This window comes from Peromyscus maniculatus, chromosome 17 (assembly GCF_049852395.1).
Source record: "Peromyscus maniculatus bairdii isolate BWxNUB_F1_BW_parent chromosome 17, HU_Pman_BW_mat_3.1, whole genome shotgun sequence".
Taxonomy (NCBI): Eukaryota; Metazoa; Chordata; class Mammalia; order Rodentia; family Cricetidae; genus Peromyscus; species Peromyscus maniculatus.
Window position 1 is genome coordinate 61,503,788 of NC_134868.1, and position 22,702 is coordinate 61,526,489.

At 43.0% G+C, this 22,702-nt stretch overlaps 1 protein-coding gene across 2 annotated transcripts in view; it reads left to right on the forward strand.

Moving 5' to 3' along the window:
- The window catches only part of Nalf1 (NALCN channel auxiliary factor 1), a 528,588-nt gene that overhangs the window by 389,358 nt on the left and 116,528 nt on the right, over positions 1 to 22,702 (forward strand). The gene's annotated exons all lie outside the window — the stretch shown is intronic.

The following is a 22,702-nucleotide window of genomic DNA, read 5'->3' on the forward strand; positions in this document are numbered from 1 at the left end:
AACTCTAGGAATCAACCAGAAACATTCTTTCATGGTCATATAAACACCATGATCAAAGTTGTCACCTTTTAGTAGACTTGTCTTGGTTGATTCTTCAGTGTGAGTGGGATACATTCTAATAACAGGAAACACCAAAGACCCAGAATTTAGCTCGCCCATCTATTCGTACGCTGTGCAAATTGACAGTGCAATTTCTGCTAATGAATTTTTGAGCTAATGTTCTTTTTAAAGTATATCAGAAATACCTTCGTGCAAAAGAAATTGTCGGTAATATGGAAACTGATGTTCAAAATAATTCAGAGTGTAGCAAAGGTGTGTCGGATCTGGAGCACATGTCAGCTGGTGTGAGTTGAACTGGATGGTGGTGCGTGCGAGCTCATTCAGCATTCTCTGTGCTTTTCATGTGCTGGAAATTTCCATGCTTTAAAAAACAGAAAGATTAGCTCATCTTGGTAAATAGCAACTAAGCCTCCGGCAGTTTTCACGGTGTGAAAGGATGCGATGTCTCGTTAGCAGTCCTTCCACAGGTGGGTTTGAGGGTTTAAGTGGTTTTTTTGTGTGGAAGGGAAGGAGTACACAGTCTGACTTCTTATGAGATCTAAGCACCTTAGCCTAGTGGAGCCGGGGTTGCGTTTCCAATCTCCTTTGTACTTCAGGGTTGTGCCTCGTCTGTGGCGAGTTACTTACCTGCATTTCCTTTCGCTCTGATTGCTTTTACTCTCAGAGCAGTGTGTTGGCATGGGAGGTCATACGAGTCCTTCTGTGTATTCTCTCTTTACTGGTGGCTCACAGTCACCATCAAAGCAATGCCTTCAGTCGCCAGACGGTAATTGCCCCTCATAAACGCATGTTGCCACAAGTCATTTGCAAATTGGCACATCTCTGCAATAGCATAACCATGTTTGTGGCCCCCAACTTCAAAAATCAATTTCTCCCTTGTGCCCACAGTGAAAATGATTTCACACTCCACCAAAGCAAGTTTTATCATGACCACAACAGAACCGACTGGGTGTCCTAATTCACTCATTAACATGCAGTGAACGTATCAAAATCGTGGGTGATGTTCATGGAGACGGGAACCATCCATGGTCAGTCAGTTCTCCTGGTGAGGGCATGTTACCATAGAATTTTAATTTCTGACACGATGCTTTTTTGGATCTTGTCTGTGGGAGACCTGCTCCCATTTTTCCCCCAGGATACTCTTGAGCAGGGAGAAGTGGGAAGTATTTAGATAGAAATATAGAGGAGAGAGAGAGAGACAGAAACACAGGATAGCCTTGGGAGGGTCTGGGTCAAAACTCACCAGCCCCTTCTGTCTCTTCAAAAGGATTATTTATAGAAATGCCAAGAGGTGGTGCAAAAGACCTCCCCTTAGCACAGCCAAGTGCAGACCCTTCCAAACACCTGGTAACCATGCATACGGTCAATCCATCCCCTTATGCAGCCCTGCTGGGTAGAGCAAGCTCAGATCTCACTAGGAAACCTCTGTGGGCTCCCACACTTGTCTAAAGACGTGCTTCCAGGAGTTGTTTCTTTGGGGGTCCCTTAAACAGTGAAGCCCAGTGTGCCACACTTTTCAATTTGCCCCAATATCCTTCATTTGTTGTTCTTATAGAACATAGTCACATGAGAACCATCTGTGGGAGGAGGCTTAAGTGTGTGATACACTATTGGTAAGTGTTGGCGCAGATCTTCTGATGGGTTCATCTTAGTTCACTGAAATCTTATATCTCCAAAACACCAACCCACCGAGTTCTCTCCCCATGGGTGGCACAGAGTCGTATAATGACCGGCATGGGGAAACGGTGAAGAATGGAGCTGAGGACAGCAGCAACTACCAAGTCTGTGTTGTGTGGAAGTGCTGCAGCATCAGCACCAGCTGATGTCACCTGGAATCTCTGTCTAACTGCAATAGTTGAAGCCGGACAGGGTAGGGTACACATGCCACCCCAGCACTCTGGAAGTGGAGGCAGGAGAATCATGGATTCTAGGCCATTTGGTTTATGTAGTGGGATTTTGTCTCAAAAACAAAAAACAAATCAAAAGAGCCAAAACAAAACAACAATAAAAAAAACCCTTAATTTTCTGATTCTCTGCCCCTCATGAGCAAACACAAGTCTAGAGTTGGAGTTAGCAAGCCATGCCCCTCAGTGATTCCAGAACATTTGAAAACCTCTACAGCAGTCCTAATAAACCCCACCCAACACAGTGCCTCTGTGTGAAGTAGTATAATACCCATAAGAAAAAGAAGCAGAGAGACACAGCTTTATTAGCACGAATCTAAGACAATTCATCTATTGTAAGTCATCCAAGATATGAACTAACACACGATCCAGTAGGCACAGCTCATGTCCCTCTGACATGCGGGAGAGGCAGCATGGACACCGCAGTGGCTGCTTGCTCCAAGCTCCTTCTTTGCGTGAGTTGCCGAGGAATAACGAAGACGCCTTCGCCTTCCCTCTGGTGCTCTTCACTTTCTCTCCCGTGTAGCTGGGACGATGGCTCCTAGCACAAGCGAGTTCTGGGAGCGATTGCTTTCTCAGTCTTCTAGAGAATGTGGATTTCATATAACACACTGAAAATATGCCTGCTGTATTTTTCCCCATGAGGCACCATAGTTTGCGTACATAAAGTCTCCCCTCTCACGACATAAAACAGTTAAAATAACACGGCGCCCTGAAGTTTATGAAAATACATTTAGTTATAATAAATGGATTTGTCTTGATTTCTCAAAACCATTTTATCATCAGAGAATATGCAAGGCTATGTATGCGTTCAGGTCCTGAAGTGACAGTTGGTAAGGGACTCCTTGGAAAAGGAGATAACTGTGTTCTCATCTCCTCTCATAGGCCTGTCTTCCATAGAAGTTTACTCTCCAAGCTCCATGTGGGGCACCGAAAAACCTTTGATGCAACAAAAGAGCAGGAATGGATTGTAGCAAAGCCACAGAGACAATCCACAGGGCTGGGAGCCAGGGCTGGATGTGTGCAGTTCGATTGGCATGTACCAAATTAATTCATCAAAGGAAGCTGGGTGGGGAAGGAAGACAGCAAGGACATTCTTTTTCTGATTTGAAATTTCTGAAAATACGCAGGGTGGAAGATGGGAGATAGAATCAGACTAATGGGAGTGTCCCCAGGAAATCCCATTTCACAGTTATAATTCAGAGATGTCCTGGAAACCCAAAGGCTCCCCGGATGACCACCGTCCACTACCACAGTGTGTGACGTTGGATGACTTTGTAGCATTCACAGTGCACAGACTGCCTCTTCATGTGCCAAAGAGCCAAAAAGCTAGACTGGAGGCAGTCCTGGGGTCTCAGCAGCCCTGCCCTCACCCCTTGCCAAGGAAGAGTTCCTGATGGACCTGGAAGAGTAGCTGGTCACGAGAGGGATGTGGGCCACACGGCGAAGTTGCATTTTAGCAGGTGCCATAGATTCTCATCCTTCTAAAAACATCTCACCCATATTTACAAATCTATCAGGATATTAAATTCATGTTCTCTTATGAAAATATGACTTGCAGCAAATGAAATAAAAGATTCTCTATTCATGAGCTTTTAAAAAGTATTTCATTGCAGGCCTTAAATGTTTTCCGAGTACTTGGGCACATTTATTACGGTGTTAAAGGGACTCCTAAGCAAGTGTGTATTTTATTATATCACTGAGTTTTGTTGTGTGCGCTTGCTACGGCTTGTGTGGAGGTCAGAGGGTGACATTGTGGAGGAGTTTCTTTCCTTCCACCTTGACTGGCATTTCAGGCAGGAAACTCACATTGTCATGCTTGCATCACAAATGCTTTGCCCACGGAGCCATCTTGCTGGCCCCAAACACACACACACACACACACACACACACACGTACACATGCACAAGCACACATATACATACTCACATATGTATATATATATATATATATGTATCATGCACACATACATGCACATATATATATTATTTCTTTTATTTTGAGATTATAATTTCATCATTTCCCCTCCTCTTTCCTCCCTCCAAACCCTTCCATATTCCCCTCCTTACTCTCTTTCAAATTCATGGATTCTTTGTTCATTAATTGTTACATACATGTGTGTATATTTTTAATGGAAATGAAATACTCATTTGAAGCATCCAGTAAATGCTCAGCAACCCTATACCCAGCTTTCTTCTGAACACACACTCTTCTCTATGCAGCCAGTCAATAAAGCATTGAGAAATTCTTAGCTGTTTTCTACAGGAATAAACTTTTAAAAGAGGTTCAAGGCTCGCTGCAGACCCCACCAGAACTGCTGACCAATGCTTCTCAATAATCATGCGGACACTGGAGAACAGCTGCTCTCTTTTGGAAGAAAGTACGTGGCCCTTCGTGCTTCTTGGAATCTGTTCTTCCTCCTTCTGCTAAGTGTGATAAGTGAGTCCCCAAGTCATGCTGGGGGTGCAGAGCTGCTAGCTGGGGGTGTGTCCCTGCTGTGGCGTGTGCGTCATAACCGCCACGAAGCTCGGGAGCTTGGGAAGATTCCAGGGACAACCCGTAATTAACTCTCGTCTTCAGGACAAGTTCAGTGGACACTGTTGAAGTTTAGAGAAAGTACATTGTTATTAGTATAAGGACAATATTTACAGTCACTTCTAGAGGTGCAGTTAGTGATTAGAAAGTCTTTCTTCTTCTTCTTCTTTGACTCAACACACACTTCTTATTTGTGCTGTGTATTATTAAGCAAGAACCCAGAAAAGACAGGCCCACTGATTATTCACCATTCCATGCTCATTGTTATTTGACAAGGCTGGGTGGACACCAGTGGGGGCAGATGGTGAAATTTTAGCAGTGGCTGTGCAGCTCCATCTTAGGCTTCTGACCATCACATGCCTTGGTCAGTGCACCTCTTCTTATGGCTCCAGGCAGGGCTGCTGCATTTGCTTTGCTGGAGACGTTAAGCCATATTGTAGCTTGTGAGAGGTTGCCATGATCTAGAGATAAGGGCAGTCACCCCACCCCAGGCTTGGGAGCTTTTTAAGACTCAAATAACTCTAACCATCAAGGTATAAGTTATATATTTCTCAGTGCCCCAGTTCCTTCATCAGAGGCAGTAATTGCAGTTCCTCCTTCAGGTACAAGAATCTATTCTGCAGCCCCCTCTTGGCTTCTGCTGGTTGGTGGGGACCTGTGGCCCACATGGTTACAAATTGGCTCAGAGGATGAATAGTTCTCATGGATCTGTGTTTATCTATCTCTTCTTTCCTTGTGAGGATATTCTTTATATGAGTTATTTTACAGTAACATTTGCCTTTTTGGCTTTGTTTCTCAGGCATTCTGGTTTGGAAAGAAAGAAAAAAAAAAAGTCTGTTCATGGGAGAGTTGACCTTATATGTAAAAACCCCTGAAAATTCCACAAAAGAGAATTGATGCTCTTCATATTAGCAAAGATGAGTGACACAAAACCAACCATCAGAAATTAGCTGTGCCTCTGTCTCCAGTGAACAACCTAAAGTGGGAAATAAAAGAACGATTTTACTCAAAATGACATCACATGTGTATACCCCAACCCACACTCAGGAATAAACTCAGCCAAGGAGGCAAAAACCAATGTTTTGCTGCTTTCCTCCATTCCCCTTCAAGGGGTTTTACTGTTCTCTGTGCATCTAGAGTGAATTTGTGTTTTACTACTTTGGGGTAACGCTATCAGAGTGTGTCTGTTAGGACACATTGGTTAGAGACAGTTTTTCACTGTCTCTGTTTTCTTACAGACTTTTCTGTCTGGCTGTTCTCTTACTGAAAATGGAGCACTGAACTTTCTTGCTGTGGCTGTTGCCTGTGTCCTCCTTCAGCTCTGTCTCTGTTTGATTCCCATAACCAGCTGTTCTATTGTTAGGGGCACACAAGGCTGCCATTGTTTCAGCTTCCCATTTGAGTGGTCTGTCTCCCACTACATGGTGTCATTCTTGGTCACCTACAGAGCATTCTTTCTGACCATTTTGTCTGGTGTAAGTATGGTGTCTTCTGTTGTCTTCTGTCTTCTGCTGTCCCATGCCATGGAACATTTCCTTCCATCCTCTCCCTTTTCCATGTCAATCATTTCATCCCAGAGCTCAGCCCAGAGTTCCATCTGCCTCTCTGTATTCAGATACTCTTTGTCTTTGGATTGGTGGGCTCAGTCACTTTATGTCTAAAGTCTTGATTGATTGGCCAGGATGCTCTCTTCCCTTTGGTGTTTGTTCTTGCTCTGTCTCTTGGCTAGGTTACATCCCCTTCATCCCTTCCTGTTGTGTGTTTTCTTGATGCTGGATGACCTGCTTGGGTCCATTTTCATCGACTTTTGTGTGTCTTCTCTGAGCATTTCTCTGTCTTTACTTAAAACAATTTATGGTATTCAAAACCTATCCAAAGCTAATAAAATCAACTCCAATTGTTAACAGAACTCTGCTCTTCTCTCTCTCACCTCCCCGACTTGGTGTTCCCAAGACCACGATTGTTGGCTTTAGTGAGGAGCGTCCGTTTCAACAGGGTGCTCTTAGGTTTGAACTGCTCTAGGATCTGCAGCTTCACTTCTGGATGCTGAGTTTCTCATAAAGGTATTTCGACCCGATTTGGGCACCAAGACTAACATGGCCACGTCTGCCATCATATGAATGGCTAAGGGTTTTAAGACTATCTGGTCACATTTTAATATATAATATATCCAATTAAAATGAACTTAAGAACAAGTTGACTGGTGCTTGGTCTTTTTGTCAATTTATTTTTTTCCTAAACCAAAATTACTTAATGCTCTGAAATTATTTTTTAATCAGCTGCATCCCATGGATTAATTTTTCAATAAACAACCACCATTTTAAAACATTCCCTGAAAGTACACAACAGTCGTGTGTTTCCTTACCCTTTATTCTCTCGGTTTGCCTGGGAGCCAAGTAAGCGATCAGCTAATGTACTGCTTGGCAGTTGATGCAAATTTCTGATTGTCCTGGCCAAGATATACACCCTTAACCTTAAGATAGCTAATTTAAGGTAGCTAAAAGGTTTAGATATATCAGCTTAAGTTACATTAGCTTATAGTAACATTAGCTAAAAGGTTTGAATATACTATGTATTAAAATGTGAACAGTTTTAAAACCTTTACCCTTCATAAGACAGCAGAATTAAACATCTTAGTCTTTTGTAGACGAATTTTTAAACAGTCTTATTAAATAAGAAACACAGAGCCAAATACAGGGGTAACAATGGAAGAGATCAGAGAAATAGCAAAGAGTCACTGACTAGCCTTAACTTACCACACCGCTGTAGCTTCCCAGGAGAGAGCTTCTTCCTGTCTAACCTGTGCTTTTATTGCCTTCCTGTTCTGCCTTCTCATTGGCTCTAAGCCCAGTCACATCACTTCCTCATCACTGCCTGTCTATACAGACCTCCAGTTCTCTATGGTTAATACTGGGATTGAAGGTGTGTGTCACCATGCTTGGCTGTGTCCTTGACCATACAGAGACACTGCCTACCATGTGATCAAATTAAGGACGTGGGCTACCACCACCTGACTTCTGTTTACGACTATAAAATATCACCACAGTCTTTGTTCCCAAGTGAGTCAAAATACCTTTATGAGAAATTCAGAATCCAGAAGTGAAGTTGCAGATCCTAGAGAAGCATAAACCTAAGAGCACCCTGTTGAAATGGACGCTCCTCAATAAAGACGACAATCGTGGCCTCGGTAACACCAGATAGGGGTGGTGAGAGAGAGAAGAGCAGAATTCTGTTAACAATTGAAGGTTTTGGTTACCTTAAATTAAAAACTAATACCTTTTAGCTACCTGGCACTTACTGAGCACTTGATGTGTTTAAGGCCATTTTAAACTAATATCTTCTTCAGATTGTGGTAAGACTGAAGTTATGTGTGTGTGTGTGTGTGTGTGTGTGTGTGTGTGTGTGTGTGTGTGTGTGTGTGTTTGCAGTAAGCGCTGCATATCTGACAGTTCAGCATCCCTGGTGTCTACACCCTTGGGAAAGTATTGCATTTGGGAAATGTGCCTTTTCCCTTGACATTATCCTGTAAAAAAAGTGCCATATACCAACTCTTTATGTAGGATTTGCACTGTCTTAGGAATTATAACTAGAGATGATTTAAAGTAGATATGAGGATATTCCTCACTGTGTATAAAGGCGTTGAGAATTCATATTTTTTTTTTCATTTTTTGGAGCACCTGGAACCATTTCCTCATAGCTATCAAGGGCTGATTGAGTTGGCGGTGGCTAATGTGTGTTTCATGCATACATCTGTAGAGCAGATACACCGCTACATAATCATATATATATATATATATATATATATACATATATACACATATATATACATATATATATACATATATATACATATATGCAATGTACACATGTACTTGAAGAACTTGTTTGTGTTTCTTAAGCTTTACTATATACACAGGTTCTACTATTTTTGCCACTTTGTAAATAAATAAAACAAGCCAGAGACAAAGCTGAGAAAATGCCCAAAGTCACATCGTTCACAGGACTCCAAAGTCAGCCAGACTGGCTCTGGAGCCTCAGTCACAGAGAGTGAAGAGGCGGGGGAGAGGGGGAGGTCAAACCCCTCTTCACAGACTACACTTAGACTCCCATTTTAGCTCCTATTCCAATAATCAACCACGTGAAAGGTGTGTAGCCTCTTATATAAAGGGATCACGGCTATAGTTCTATAACCTTGTTATTGTAAGAACTGGGTTGAATGACCCATACCAAACACTCAGTACTTAGCAAGTGTTCACATTTGGCAAAGGTGGGTTTGTTTTGTTTTGTTTTGTTGCTGTATTAAACGAAGGAAAAATATGATCATACCGTAGTTGATTGAATTTCTGGAGCTGTTTTTAGTAAGGCATATCTCAACTCAAGAGATGTGAAAATATGCAAATGCATGCGCCATATGACGGGCAAAGTGCGCACTCTATACTTGATGGTTTGTCAGTCACGCTGAGTGTCAGATTTCCCAGCAAACCTTAACCACCATGTCGTAGAGCTGCTATTATGTGCATTACAGAGCAGGAGGCGCGTACATGTATTTTTAGTTTTCAGGACCATCTGCATGGACATTATTGCGATTTTGTTGCACCGGCAAAGCAATGGATGCTTAGCTAAGTTCAGACACTCATGGAAGTCAAACTGCTAAGTGGTCCAGTCCTGTGATGGAAGTCTTTCCTTGTGCTGTGCCAGGTCACAACAACAACCCCTCATCTTAGGACACTTCTCTTAACTCTTCTCTGTGCAAGGTGGTCTGTCCCAGATTCTGAATTTTTCACAGAGAAATAGCTATAATAATGGCCTGAAATAGGTTTCGAGGATTAAGGAAGAGAAGGGACAGGAAGGTCCTGCAGGGAAGTACAGGGAGCAAAGCAAGGCGACGCTTCCTTCTTCTTCATCAGTATTCCGTGCATCCAGGAAGGAAGTCACACGCCAGCAAGCCCAAACTCTATAAGGAGCTGGAAAGATGTCTTCACTCCCCCAGGAACCAGGAAGACATGCAATAAATTAAACAGATGGAGGTTAATCTAAAAATAAGAGGAGAGGTTACAAAGCAATATTAACATACCTCCAGGTTTAAGTCCCGACATGTTTACAGTCAATTTTGTTCAGCTGTAAACGAATCTGTCGTTAAGATATAATGGAGGTATGCAGTCCTGTGCTGCTGAGACCTGGCACAGACCATCTCACCTGCAGTGTGGAGCTTGGTCCCTCGGATTTCCGCTCTAACGAAATGAATGTGTGCTCAAGCTGTAGGCCAGAGGGGTGTGTGTGTGTGTGTGTGTGTGTGTGTGTGTGTGTGTGTGTGTGTGTGTGTGTGATGCTATGGGTGTGGCCAAGGTGTTGGCCAGAGGTGTGTGTGTGTGTGTGTGTGTGTGTGTGTGTGTGTGTGTGTGTGTGTGATGCTATGGGTGTGGCCAAGGTGTAGGCCCTATCACACTGGGCATCCTGCTGAGTACAGTTTCTACCCATCTGAAGTGTTTCCTTGGCTAACGAGAGATAATATTCTATTTCTCCAGAAAATGAAATGTGTTATTTGAGGCAGATGCCATTCGCCTCTAACAGCCACCTTAGACTTGTTGTAAGGCTCTCTTCTTTAGCTAGTGATTGACAGGAATGGATTAATACTGATTAGAAATCACAACGCAAAAGACTGTCCCCAATGTTCCGTCTTGATGCTACTGTCATTTATAAAGTAACAGAAAACAGAATGTCTTGGAGACATTTCTAGCTCATATGTAAATCTGAGATGATTTATTCATTTTTTTGGGGGGGGGGATGCCCTGCTTGAATCAGGCCCTTGGACAAAGCATGACCCTTTACAACATACATCCTTTGGTATTATTTTCCAGTAAAAACAACAAATTCTGTGATTGTTAATGATCTTTACCAGGGATGTTGTGCATATGAAATGAATGTTCATATACCTTTAACACAAAAGAGTGCCTTGGGAGGGACAGTATGAGTGCTCCCCACACATCCCCCATGGTGATCTGGGAGGCAGGAATAGCACTGTCCCCACAGGATGTGGATATACTCCTGGAAGCTAAGTGGTCATTGCTCCAGATGCAACCAACAAATAAAACAAACATGAGAAACACCACTGTTTAACATCTGCCCCAGGAAGCTTCTAAAATAACCTTTACCTACTTAGAAAGACCTGTTTAGATTTTAAACACAAAGAAGAAACCAATTGTTCAAGAAAGACACAAACTGGGGGTTTAAAAAAAAAAAAAAAAACAACAGCTTCAGGATTCAGGGGCATGCCCCAGCTTTCTGCCAAACCTGCTAAAACTCAGAGGGATGCCAATTTATTAATCAGGAAAGGGATGCTTGTTCGAATTTGGAAGTTTGTACCTCTGATAATGAAGAAAGTGAATTCCTACCTCTCCCGTGGGTCAAACATCCAACTGTGGAGAGCACGTGCTTCAAAGGCCAGTGCAGGGAGTGAGGGCAGGTGCACATTGTCTCCTGTTCCAGCTGCCTGGTCCTCTTAGGAACCACTCAGAGCAAGGCAGGGCTTTGTAGTTGACCAGAGACTCACAGAAAAACAGCACACCTGCTCAAGATGAAAGGAAATGCAACCAATTATATGTTTTAGTGGCTATGGACCTGGAGACAGCTGCGAAGCCACAAACACACCTCAAGAGTGGAATTTTTAAATTGCTTTTAAAGGGGCAGCAAATTAGAAGGATATGCTCCCTTTTAGACAAAATAAAGAGAAAGGCTGCTGCCCTGTGGAACTGGATACGACTCAAGACGTCCTCCAGTTGCAACGAAGCCTGGTAGGGATCAACCGAAGCCTCAAAACACTGGATCAGTTTTATTTGCAGGATGTATAACATGAGTTAAAGATTCAGGAGCTGAGGTGATAGGGCCACTGCCCAGCAAAAATGGTCACTTGTCACAAAAGCCTGAGGCATGTAATGTTTCCATACAGTCAGCAACACTGACGCTAACTTCCGGGGTTCCTGATCAGGGGGTGGACAGGACTCCGTCCCCTTCTCTCCATCTCTCGGGCTGTGCTGGGGGAGCCAACAAGCTGATGCTCAGTCCAGGACAGGCGTGGTGGGTGTGCCGCTCTCCTTCCTTGCTGGTGTAACAGAACACCTGACAGAAGGGATGGAAGGAAGGGGTGTCTGTGGCTCACTGTGTGGGGTACAGTCCAGCACAGCTGGGGACATCACGGCGCAGGAGCCGAGGTCCTGGCCACTCCATTTCCGGCATTCGGAAGCAGGAGGAGCTGGATGCTTTGTCCTGTTTATGCAGCCCAGGACTCAGGGCCCAGGGAGCGGTGCACTTAGGGTGTGTCTCTCCACATTAATTAACTTAGTCTAGAAAATCCCTCACGGAAATACCCAGAGATTTGTTTCCATGGTGATTCTAAATCCCATCATGTTGACAATCAAGATTAACCACCATGTGACGGAAACAGCACTCTCTCCAACCCCATCCTCTGCATTATCTCCTGGCTCAGGTGCTGGGATTCAAATGCACAATATTTCTTTAGATCTTTTTATCTTTGAGGGAAGCTTGCAAAAATCTCAGTGTTCAACGTGTACATGCAAACACACTTGCATGCATGAACATGCACACACACATGCACACATGCACACACAAACACACACATACACCACATACACATACATATGCACACATACATATGCACACACACATGCATGCACACATACACACACACACACACACACACAGGAATGCACGCACTCACTATCAGGAACAAGAAGCAGTTTAAGCATTTCCCCACCCTACCCGAATGCTGCCTGAGTTAGGAATATCGCTACTCATTTCTCCAATCAAAACAGAACACCACCATGTTCCTGCCTTGCTCAGGCGAATTTATTGCTTCCCTTCTACACCAGAATATTACTGTTGGTTTCTGTAAGAAGCCTAGAAGAATTCTTTTCAAATGCATGGACCTGAATGTAGACAAAATCTCCAGGAAAATTTTAAATGCAAGTTTTCTACAGTTGTGAAGTTGTAGGAATAACCCTACAACCTGTGAACTGATGAAAGATTTCACGGAGGGCAACAGAATCTTCTGGAAGAATATTTCAGGATAAACAGAACTATCTGGCGGACTGTTGGTGGTGGAGGGGTGGGAAGGGGCTGAGAATATAAAACAGAGCCTACAGATGAGGTTTCCTGCCAGATGGGGAGACCCCACTCCTATGAGTTAGTCAGTTCTACCAGAGTGGAGGGCTTCATAATATGCATGTTCTGAAGTTTCTACTATGGAAATGATTCCCCAAGTAATAACAATATCCCTCTGGAATATTGCTGCTATTTTAAAAATAATCTGAAAATAACTGAATTCCTTGAACTCAATCTGCTATCATGTTAATTGAAATATAATGAGTATATTTATATTTAATTTCCTTTAGGGTGCTTATTTTTAAATTTGCTTAGACATTTCTTAACTTCTGAGCATAACTTCATAAATGAAATAGTGGCATGAATGAACAGAATGCATTTCCTTTATTTAAGACAACTTAGAAGAAAATAAATATACAAAAAATAAAAACACATCCTTTTTTTCTGAATTATTCATCAGTGGGGAAATCTCTGAAACTTGGACAACACAATGTATCTCTGAATAGCAAGGGAAATAGCATCTGATCATGGATGGGGAGGTTTCCACTCCTCCCTGGACAAGATAGGAAGGCGGCTGATGGTCTCTGGGTTGACCTCACCTTGTTTAGTGCTGGAGTGCACTGTGTACAGTTTGCTTTGTATGGAGCAAGGCATTCATCCCCTCCATGATCCACTTATCTGATACAGGCTTCTCCGAGACGGCTCATGCACGCTAGCAGCTGATTTGGCAAACTCAAAATTCACCTCCTTGCTGAAGTGCATTTGTTCCCTGCAAAGCATTGCTCCCTGCAGGGCACCCTGGCTCAAAGTCATCCATCCTGAGGGCAAGAGGAATTGGAGTCCTTGTCCTCATATTCCCAGCCCACACAGCCTTTTTACTTTCAACCCTGTTGCATGCAAGCTCGCATCCATTCTGTGGCTTAGTTGGTGCTGTCCTTTCACATTCCATTTGCTTCTTGTTGATGATGTCACTGCTTACCTGGCCCCCAAGCTCTTTGCCCAAGGCCTATCTAGTCCCTAAGCTCAGGAAGGTAGCCATGTATGTCCCAGAGAAAATGCATGAGCTAAGACAGCTTTCTTCAAGCTGAGTTCTGGAATTTTGCCTAGGATCCTTGTTGAGGAATGAGTGCTTTGCTAAATGACGAATCTGTAAACAGAAGCAGGCACGGAACAGGGCTGTGTGCTGCACGGTCGGTCGTCGGTCGGTGCCGGTGTGACCACAAGTGGTAGGAATGACTGGGCGTTGTCCCCAGAAGCCACAGTTCAGTGTTGGAATCTCCAGTGTCACCCTCTGTGAAGAACAACCACCACCACCGAGCAGCATCCACTGGAGAGATTTTCAGCTTTTGTCTATACAGGATATTTTATGGTTTTCAAGTCCCTTTTGGACATTGGTGGGAATTGAGATGGGACAGTCGGCTCTGCCCACAGAACCAGCTCTGCTCTTCTGGGATTTTATCCTGGGAGACTAGGACCCTCGTCCCCTGAGGGCAATTCCATCTCTGCCGCTGTCTGTGAGGAGCCTCTGCTCACAGTCAAAGGGAAAATGCCCTCACTGTGGCTCTACAGCTGCCGCCCTTGGCAGACCTTCATTTTCCCTCGAGTTCAACATTTGTTTTTTAGTTACCGTCCCTGCTTATGTTCTCGATCTGCAGGCTGGAGGGCACTGTGGTTGAACAGTACTGCTTCTTGTCTCTTGTACAGACGCTGCGACTTGCATGGGGCAGGGTCACGGCAGAGTTGTCCTTGTACTCTAACAAACACTTCTGAGTACGAACACTTTGCCATTACTTTAGGAAAACCTACATATTGAGAAGACACTCTTTTATGTGTAGAAATGCTGCAATCCTCCCCCAGTTCCAGGAACCAAGGACAGTATCCTTGTATAACAATTACATTCCATTGAAATTATAACTCAAGCATGTATTCATTTTATTACAGAGGCTGGCACCACAATTTGGATTATATTTGTGTATTATTTGTCTTATTTTTTAGCACATCTTTTAAGAATTTCACATATGGTATTTAGTCAAATTTACCTCCCAACCCCCTTAATCCTCTCAATTCCTCTCCACTATTCCATACTCCACCCAATTTTGTGTCTTTATTTTTTTAAAGCCCATCAAGTCCCATTTATATTATAACACTAAGATATTTGGGAGTATGTTCATTCATTAGCGTGTGATCAACCTACCAGTGACCACACCCTTAGAGAACTCTGACTCTCTCTCCCCCAGTAGCTACCCACTACCACCACCAGTTCAGCTGGTGGTGAGACTCACATCCACCCACCCCGCCTCCATGCTGGGATGTTGTCTGGCTTGAGTTTGCATGGGTCTCCTCAGTCACTGTGAGTTCATCTGTTCAGATGCCTTGATATGTCTAATACGTACGGAAACAGATTCCTTATATTCCTTCATTGCCTCTGGCTCTTACAATCGTCTTTCCCATCCCTCAGCCTTAGGAAGCCCGGTGTGCAATACAGATGTTCAGTGTTGAGCTGTTAAGGCCTTATTGCTAAAGATAGAAATCAAGCTGGTGTGGACCTGGAAGCTTCATCCCTACTGGCTAGCACTCGTAATACTGGAAGTCTGCTGTACGTGCTACTGAAGGAGAAAAAGGAATCATCCATCTTACCCAGCTCTGAACCTGGCGAATTATAGTAATAACTGGCCTGGGAAGACATGCCCACCATTAGCAACAGTGCTACAAATGTTGTGGTAACAACCAACTACTTCTGGTTTAATTTAAAGCCCAATCCACACTATGGAACCCGCACCTGGTACCATTGCTAAAGCCAAGAGTCTGTGGCTAGACTGATAATAGGCCCTAGGGGATAACCTACGATTATGACTCTGACTAATGGACGTAATACTCCACTGGCTCCTAATGACTTCCTGTCAGACCTGTAGCTTAGCACATCTCTCAACACTCTCAGAGAACCCTCTTGACTCTGTCGATGGCAGTTAGCACGAAGACCCGCCCATGGTCAAGGTGCAGAGGAAGAGAGACTGTGGCGTCCTCTTTGATTGGAATTTAAAGTTACTGTCAAATGCCTTTTTCAAAGGGAAACGTTTGAGGAGTAACACCCATTCTAAGGTGGACAACAAGCATGAGGTGCTGAATTAGTTCAGCTCATGTTTCTTTCGTGGACTAATTTGATGTCTTTTGAACCACATGTTCTTCAGGGCCCAAGAGTTAATATCTGGGGACATACGGAATTACAGTGTCTAATGAAAACATGTATAAACATTTTAATTCTCTTTTTTAAAACGTATGATCCCTTATGGGTCTTTAAATTATGCATAATAATCTCTCCCAATTATTAGTTGAAAGAGAATTGTTTCTATTGTGTAAAAACTGCTTCACATTCTAATGAGTAATTAACTGGAAGTTATTGTTGTGCTTGATGAAGTACAGAGAAAGGACCTAATGATTGGGGTGGGTGGGAGTTTCAGGTCTCTTGATTTTTATGATTTGTGTGTGGTTTTACCATTGAGGGAAAAACCACTGATGTAAATTTAGTAAATAATCATATCACGTGAACTTACAAATTAATTCATAATTATTTGTTTGTGTGTTTTGTTTTGTTTTGTGTTGTGTTGTGTTGTTTTGACAATCTCACTCAGCAGGCCTGGCTGGCCTGAGACTGGCCTCAAAGTTGTGGCAATGCTCCTGCCTCAAATGGAGATGTATGTCTTTCTGTGTACATAATTATATAGTTTTAATTAATTTGTTTATTTGTAATTCCTATAATTTATATATAGTCTCAGCATGCACCATATACTATATGTAAAATTATTTTTAGTTATGAATAGAGTTTCAGTGTTCAGATTATATTACTGAGAAAGTGGGACAAAATGTTAGATGAGAGACTTCTTATCTGACTATCAAATACTAAAATGAAACAACAAGATTTTCCCTCACCATTATAAACCTAAAGCTCCTAGGGTAGCCTTCATTGTTGTCCTATAAAATTGGTTTGAAACATTTTGCAGAATGTATTTACAAACATCAATACCTTTAACCACTCTGTGTACTCTGCACATTATAATTATCACATTATATATAATTTGAGGCCATCCTCAATTTCTGTAATTTACAGTACAGGTTAGAATTTGCCATCAAAAGATGCATTAGTAGAGGAAGTGTCAGTCTAGGAACAAGAAAGGACGTGGCCCAAGGTGGTGTAATAGAGGAGAGATGTTCTGTTCCTAGAAGAATTTCGCCAGCATAAATCTGCGTTTCTGCCCTTGCTTGAGCATTCCGCGGTGCTCTTATCCGAGTCTGAATTTGGACTGATCACATTTGAAATCGTAAAATCCAGTTCAGCTGTTTGTACACAAAAATGAAACAATTATTGCTGGAAGCACACGGACCCCGGCATCCTCTGTAACTATGGTGACACAGTCTCAGGCGAAAGGCCCCTGCAGGAATCCTTGCTCGAGAGACTACATCAGAAAAGGATGGACCAGAATGGACTCAAGCCTCAAGCCAGGCAGCCCTGTTAGCTTCTGTTTGCTGGTTTTGTTCTAGAAAGATAAACTATTCTTTTCATAAATACTCAGATGATATTAACCCTAATTGAAAATAAAATGAAAATTAACTTCATTCAGGGCGTTATTCCCCATCACCTCATTGTAATACTGGGTGAGCATTGCTGTCAGGTCCACAAAGCTTCCATGATAACGTCAATCTTTTTTTCTTTAACGTTTAAGTATTTTGGAGAATTGTCACATAAGGGTTCTGTATTTATATCATTTCAACCCCACATTCCCCTCCTTCTGACTCTCTTCCTTCCCACTCCCTTTCACAGCAATGACTTCTTTAATTATATATATATATATATATATATATATATATATCTCCAGTACATTTAGTGTTGCTCATGTGTCTGTGTTTGGCATCTGCACAATGACAACACCAGTTGGCATCTTGATGTGAATAAGGGAACTCTCATACAACCCCACCCCTAAATGAAGAGCTGTGGACAACTAGTTGCTGCTGAGAGGCATCAGTATTCTCCAGGGAGAACTCACTATTGACATGCCTTCCCTGGGAATCCCGAGCTTAGAGTATACCTGGACAAGAAACCCCAAAGGCTTTCATTCTACTTCCAGGGCTCTCCATAATCAACTGTGGGTGAAGCCAGAAGCAGCCATCCTGTCCCCAGCTTCATTTCTCGAGTCCTATCACGTAGATGCAAAGGGACTGAGGGAAGATGTGGTCTAAACAGCAAAAGTTGAAGCTTCTGACAACAACCCATGGGGACCATTTCTTCAGCTTGTGAAGTGAATCCATCAAGTCTGGTCTTCCTGGGGTGAAAGTATCACCTCAAGGATAGAACAACAGAAAATACCTACACAGTGACACAAGCAGTCTTGATGCTTGGCATCACGGTGCCCCGTCTTAGGTACTTTCCTTCTGTAGTGACAAGACACCGTAACCAAAGTAACTTATAAAAGACGGCATTTAATTGGAGGCTCACAGTTTCAGTCCATGGCCATCATGGTGGGGAGCATGGCAGCAGGCAGGCATGCTAGGTACTGGAGTAATAGCTGAGAGAGCTTACATGTTAAGGTAACAACCATGAGACAGACAGACACACACACACACAGACACACAGACACACACACACACACACACACACACACACACACGGGGGGGGGGGGGGGGGAGAGACTGGGCCTGGTGTGGGTTTTTGAAACCTCAAAGCCCACCCCAATGACACATTGTCTCTGACAAGGCCACACCTCCTAATCCTCCTTAAATAGTTCCACCAACAGGGGACCAAGTATCCAAACATCTGAGCCTATGGGGTCAATCTCACCCAAACTACCACATGATCTTACCTCTATAAAATGTTCCTTTCCATGATGTTGGGTTATTACAGTTCTACACAGAGCCTTAGAGAAAAGTTTCAAAGTCTGTCCCTTTATCAAATTAAACTTTATGTCTTTGAAGCACTCATTTTTAAGATGCGACTTCTAAATTCCACAAGGCATAGTTCTGGTTCCAAAATAAATCTATATTTAAAAAAAAATATTAGGGAAATAGAGTAACTTTGTATGCATGGCACACTTTTTGTCTGAAAGCTGTATGTTCTAGAACCTTAACCAATGCCTCAGCTCCCTACAGAAGCTGCTCTGTATTACAGAGCCCACTGTGTCTCGGGTCTGTAAGGTTAGAGGCTCTGTAACTGGAATTTAAAATGGTATTTTAGGAGGCATATTGGCTGGCTGTGTGTCCTCTGAAGCTTTTTTTTTTTTTTTTTTTTTTTTTTTTTTTTTTTTTTATTACTGACATGGAGATTGTCATTGCTCCAGATTCTCAAAGGAGATAAGTTCCTGGCTTTGTAGACAGCTACTGTATGTAAGCCCAGGAACAGGAAGCCTGGCCTAGCTTACTTCCTGCTGGGACTGCGAACACTGGGCCGTGTGGGTGGCAAGGTCAAAATGATGAGAAAAATTGTTTTCTGAGAACCCAGGCACAAACATTTATGAGGTACTGTGCTGTTCACTTAAGGGCATTCTGTTCTTGCAAACACCGTGAACCAGTAGAAGCAACGGAAGAGGGTAGACACAAGAGTGTACCAAAGTCCCTTATCAGAGTGGCTGGGACGTGGCATGAAGCAAACGCTGTGTGTGTGTTGGCTTTTCTAGGGTGAGCTTGGATTTTGCACTGAGACAGTTAAGTGATATTAAAAATTGTACAAACTACAGGAGACTGTGTTATAAGCACCTACAGTATGCCAGGCAGTAAGATGAGTATGATGTATCTAGAAAGGGAGACTAGCTTAAATATAAATAAAGATGTATATGGGGTATGTGCGCACGCGTGCGCATGTGTGCATGTGTGCAAACATTCCTCTGTATGTATGGTGTGTGCAAGCATGCCTCTGTGTGTGTGTGTGTATGTCTGTGTGTGTGTGTGTGTGTTTTTTTTTGTTGGAGTCATGAAGAGGCATCTTTAAGAAAGAAAAAAATCAGGAATCAGGGATGGAGAGACGACTTAGTGGTTAAGAGTATTTATTAATCCCCCCGAGGACCTCAGCACCCACACTGGGCAGCTCCAGATCTGACACCCTCTTCTGGCCTCAGTGCATACTTGAAGGCATGTGGCATACATCTGCACAGGTACACACATACACATAAAATAAGATAAAAGTAAATCTTATGAAAATGGGAAAAAATAATCATCTTTTTGGCTACGATCTGAAGGATGCCAGGATGTAGGTGAAAGGAGTTACACTCTACTACGATGGGGTAATAATGGCAAAGCTGTGCATGCAACCACCTGCAAACATTCACCAGGATGGCTTTCATGTATGATAGTGGCTTATCCTACTGACCAAGGGCTGAAGAGGAGGCCTGTATCATTTCATGCCAGTATTGTGGTCCCATACAGGTCAGGAAGAGGAACAACGCAAGGGCCAGGCTCAGCTGAGATGCATCCAAGACCCCAAGGATTTGGTCAGTGAATGTTCCAGTAGTGCCGCTGTTGTCCTCTTCTATCAAGCTGCAATTATTCCCTAGCCTGATTTATTACCTTATTGAGATCCTTGGAGACATCTAATTAAGTGGCCCCAATGCCACAAGCCTGATAATAGAAAAGAATATGTTAGACCGTGCTGATGGCGACTTATTATAATAGCACCTATGACAGGATGATTTGGACACAAGGAGCTCATCCACCCTGCTTTAGTTTTACAAAACAATCTCCTTTGAAACAAATAGAGTCCCAGAGAGGTGCAGTTTGGAAGAATGCATCAGCCAACACTCTTTGTATCAATCAAAAAAATCCTGCCATGGAGTGTGGAGAGGAGCCCACCTGGTACAGCCCATGGACCTGAGCCAGTTCCTGGATGAGTGTCTTAGATTCCAGTGACCTCTGCTCACTCCTCCAAAGAACTTTCAACTTTGCTGTCAGGGAGTCTATGATGATAGAATCATTTTTTTTTTTAAGGAAGTTGTTAGGCAACTGGACGTAAGGAGAATCATACTGGTTGTTCTATAAAACCAGTAAAATCCCAGCTGTCTGGGCCAGTCCTGCTAACACAACCTTTGATGAGAGCTTGTTATGAGAGGATACTTCAATGATGGGATCTACTTGACCAGGACTGGTCCCATGAGTGATGCTTCTGATAAAGGCTGTGTCTAGGATTCAGTGGAAGTACCAGCCTAAGTGCCACACTGAAAGGCACATGTGGCTGCTTCTGTGCGTGGGTTTAATGTATCAGAGATTCCCACACAAGGCACAAAATTCATTGGTTTGAACTCATTCACAATAAACTCATTGTCACCAGTAAGGCATCCATGTCTCACTAAGGAAAAGAAATTTAAAAGCACTTCCCTTGGTCTAATTAAGCAGGGGTGAGGCCAGATTTGAATTTTCCCCTTCTCTCTGTGTCTTCCATTGTTCCTGTCTTGTGTGAGTCTGAATCTGTGCCTTCCTGAGTGCTATCTTGTGAACTTGTCCCTGTACCTGTGTCTGTCTGTCCTTAACAGAGGGCTTTGCTCTGTGCTATTAAACAGCACAGATAAGCCGGGTGGTGGTGGTGGTGGCGGCGGCGGCGGCGGCGGCGGCGGCGGCGGCGGCGGCGCACGCCTTTAATCCCAGCACTCGGGAGGCAGAGCCAGGTGGATCTCTGTGAGTTCGAGGCCAGCCTGGTCTACAGAGCGAGATCCAGAAAAGGCGCAAAGCTACACAGAGAAACCCTGTCTCGAAAAACCAAATAATAATAATAATAATAATAATAATAATAATAAAATAAAAAATAAAAGTAAATAAACAGCACAGAGAGCATCACATGGGGAAGGAAAGAACTCTCGAATGAACTTTAACAAGGGATTAAGTCTCTGGTTCAGAGACCCAGATAACAAACAGGCAAACACCATCAAGCAATAACCATGTGGGTACACCCACATCTACAATGAATATTCATTTTATAAGGCCAATTTGATCCTATTTTATGTTTTCATCAAATGACTATCATTAAATACATACACTTGGAGACAGGGACATGGAAGAGCACACAACTTAAGATTACAACTATGTACTAGCTTAGGTTGTAAAGGAGCCCACCTCCTCCCCCACCATACATCAGTACTAATATTCTAACCAGAGAGTTAACTACAAGGTCAAATATTTTAAAAACAGATCTCAGAAATGCAAACCTGATGTTGCCTCTGGTGAGTGGAGATGAACAGGGAGAGAAAGACCAGAGGCATCTTTAAGAGTATTTCATGGATAAAGAGAAGACCATGTTAAAATGGTCTTTATACGTAAAAAGTACTATGATTCAGAAAACAAGAAGTAGTAGAAAATACCTCAAAGAGTTAGGACAGTAAGATAACAAAAAATGGAAATTATTTAAAGCTATTTCTTTTTCTCTCTGAAACTTCCTGGATAGTAAAGGGCAGACAGACTCCAGAGTTCTCCCTGATAGGTTACGATCTCAAAGGGAAAAAAGGCTCTTGAATAAATTAAACAGAAGGCTATGGCAGACGCAATAGTGAGTTTTCTCAATTCGGTATCAAGCCTTTGCGTTTTCAGCATACTTTCTTACTGGCTCTGGGTACGGAGCACATGCAGGCTTTCCTCCACCCTGTGGGATGGGGGCGGCCAATGGTCAGTGACAGAGGGCTCACTGGATGCAGTGCTTGCTGTAGAAGCACCAAGGGAAGAAATTCAGACACCTGCAACCATGTAAAGGAAAATCCAGAAGGAGACTAGATTTCCATAATGAACGATATCCACTCAAATTCTAAACTGAAGTAAGCCCTCTTGCCTTAAATGTTATTTTGTCAGAGCAAGAAGAACTGAGAAAACACAAGGAATTTGCAAGCAAAGAGCCTGGTGAGGATTTCCAGTGGCTGTCCCATGTTGGGGATTGCTCTGTGGACAGCAAAGACTCGGGTCACGAGAATCCAGTGTAACTATTGGTTTATGCAATGTGATGCCATGGAGGTGTATTGGCCAGGCTTTCTCCGTTGTTTTTAATGAAGCACTTAAGTGTTAGGACAGCCTGTTGTGTGAGGGATAGATACATAAGTTGTTTCATGACACATGTAGTTGAGCTCACA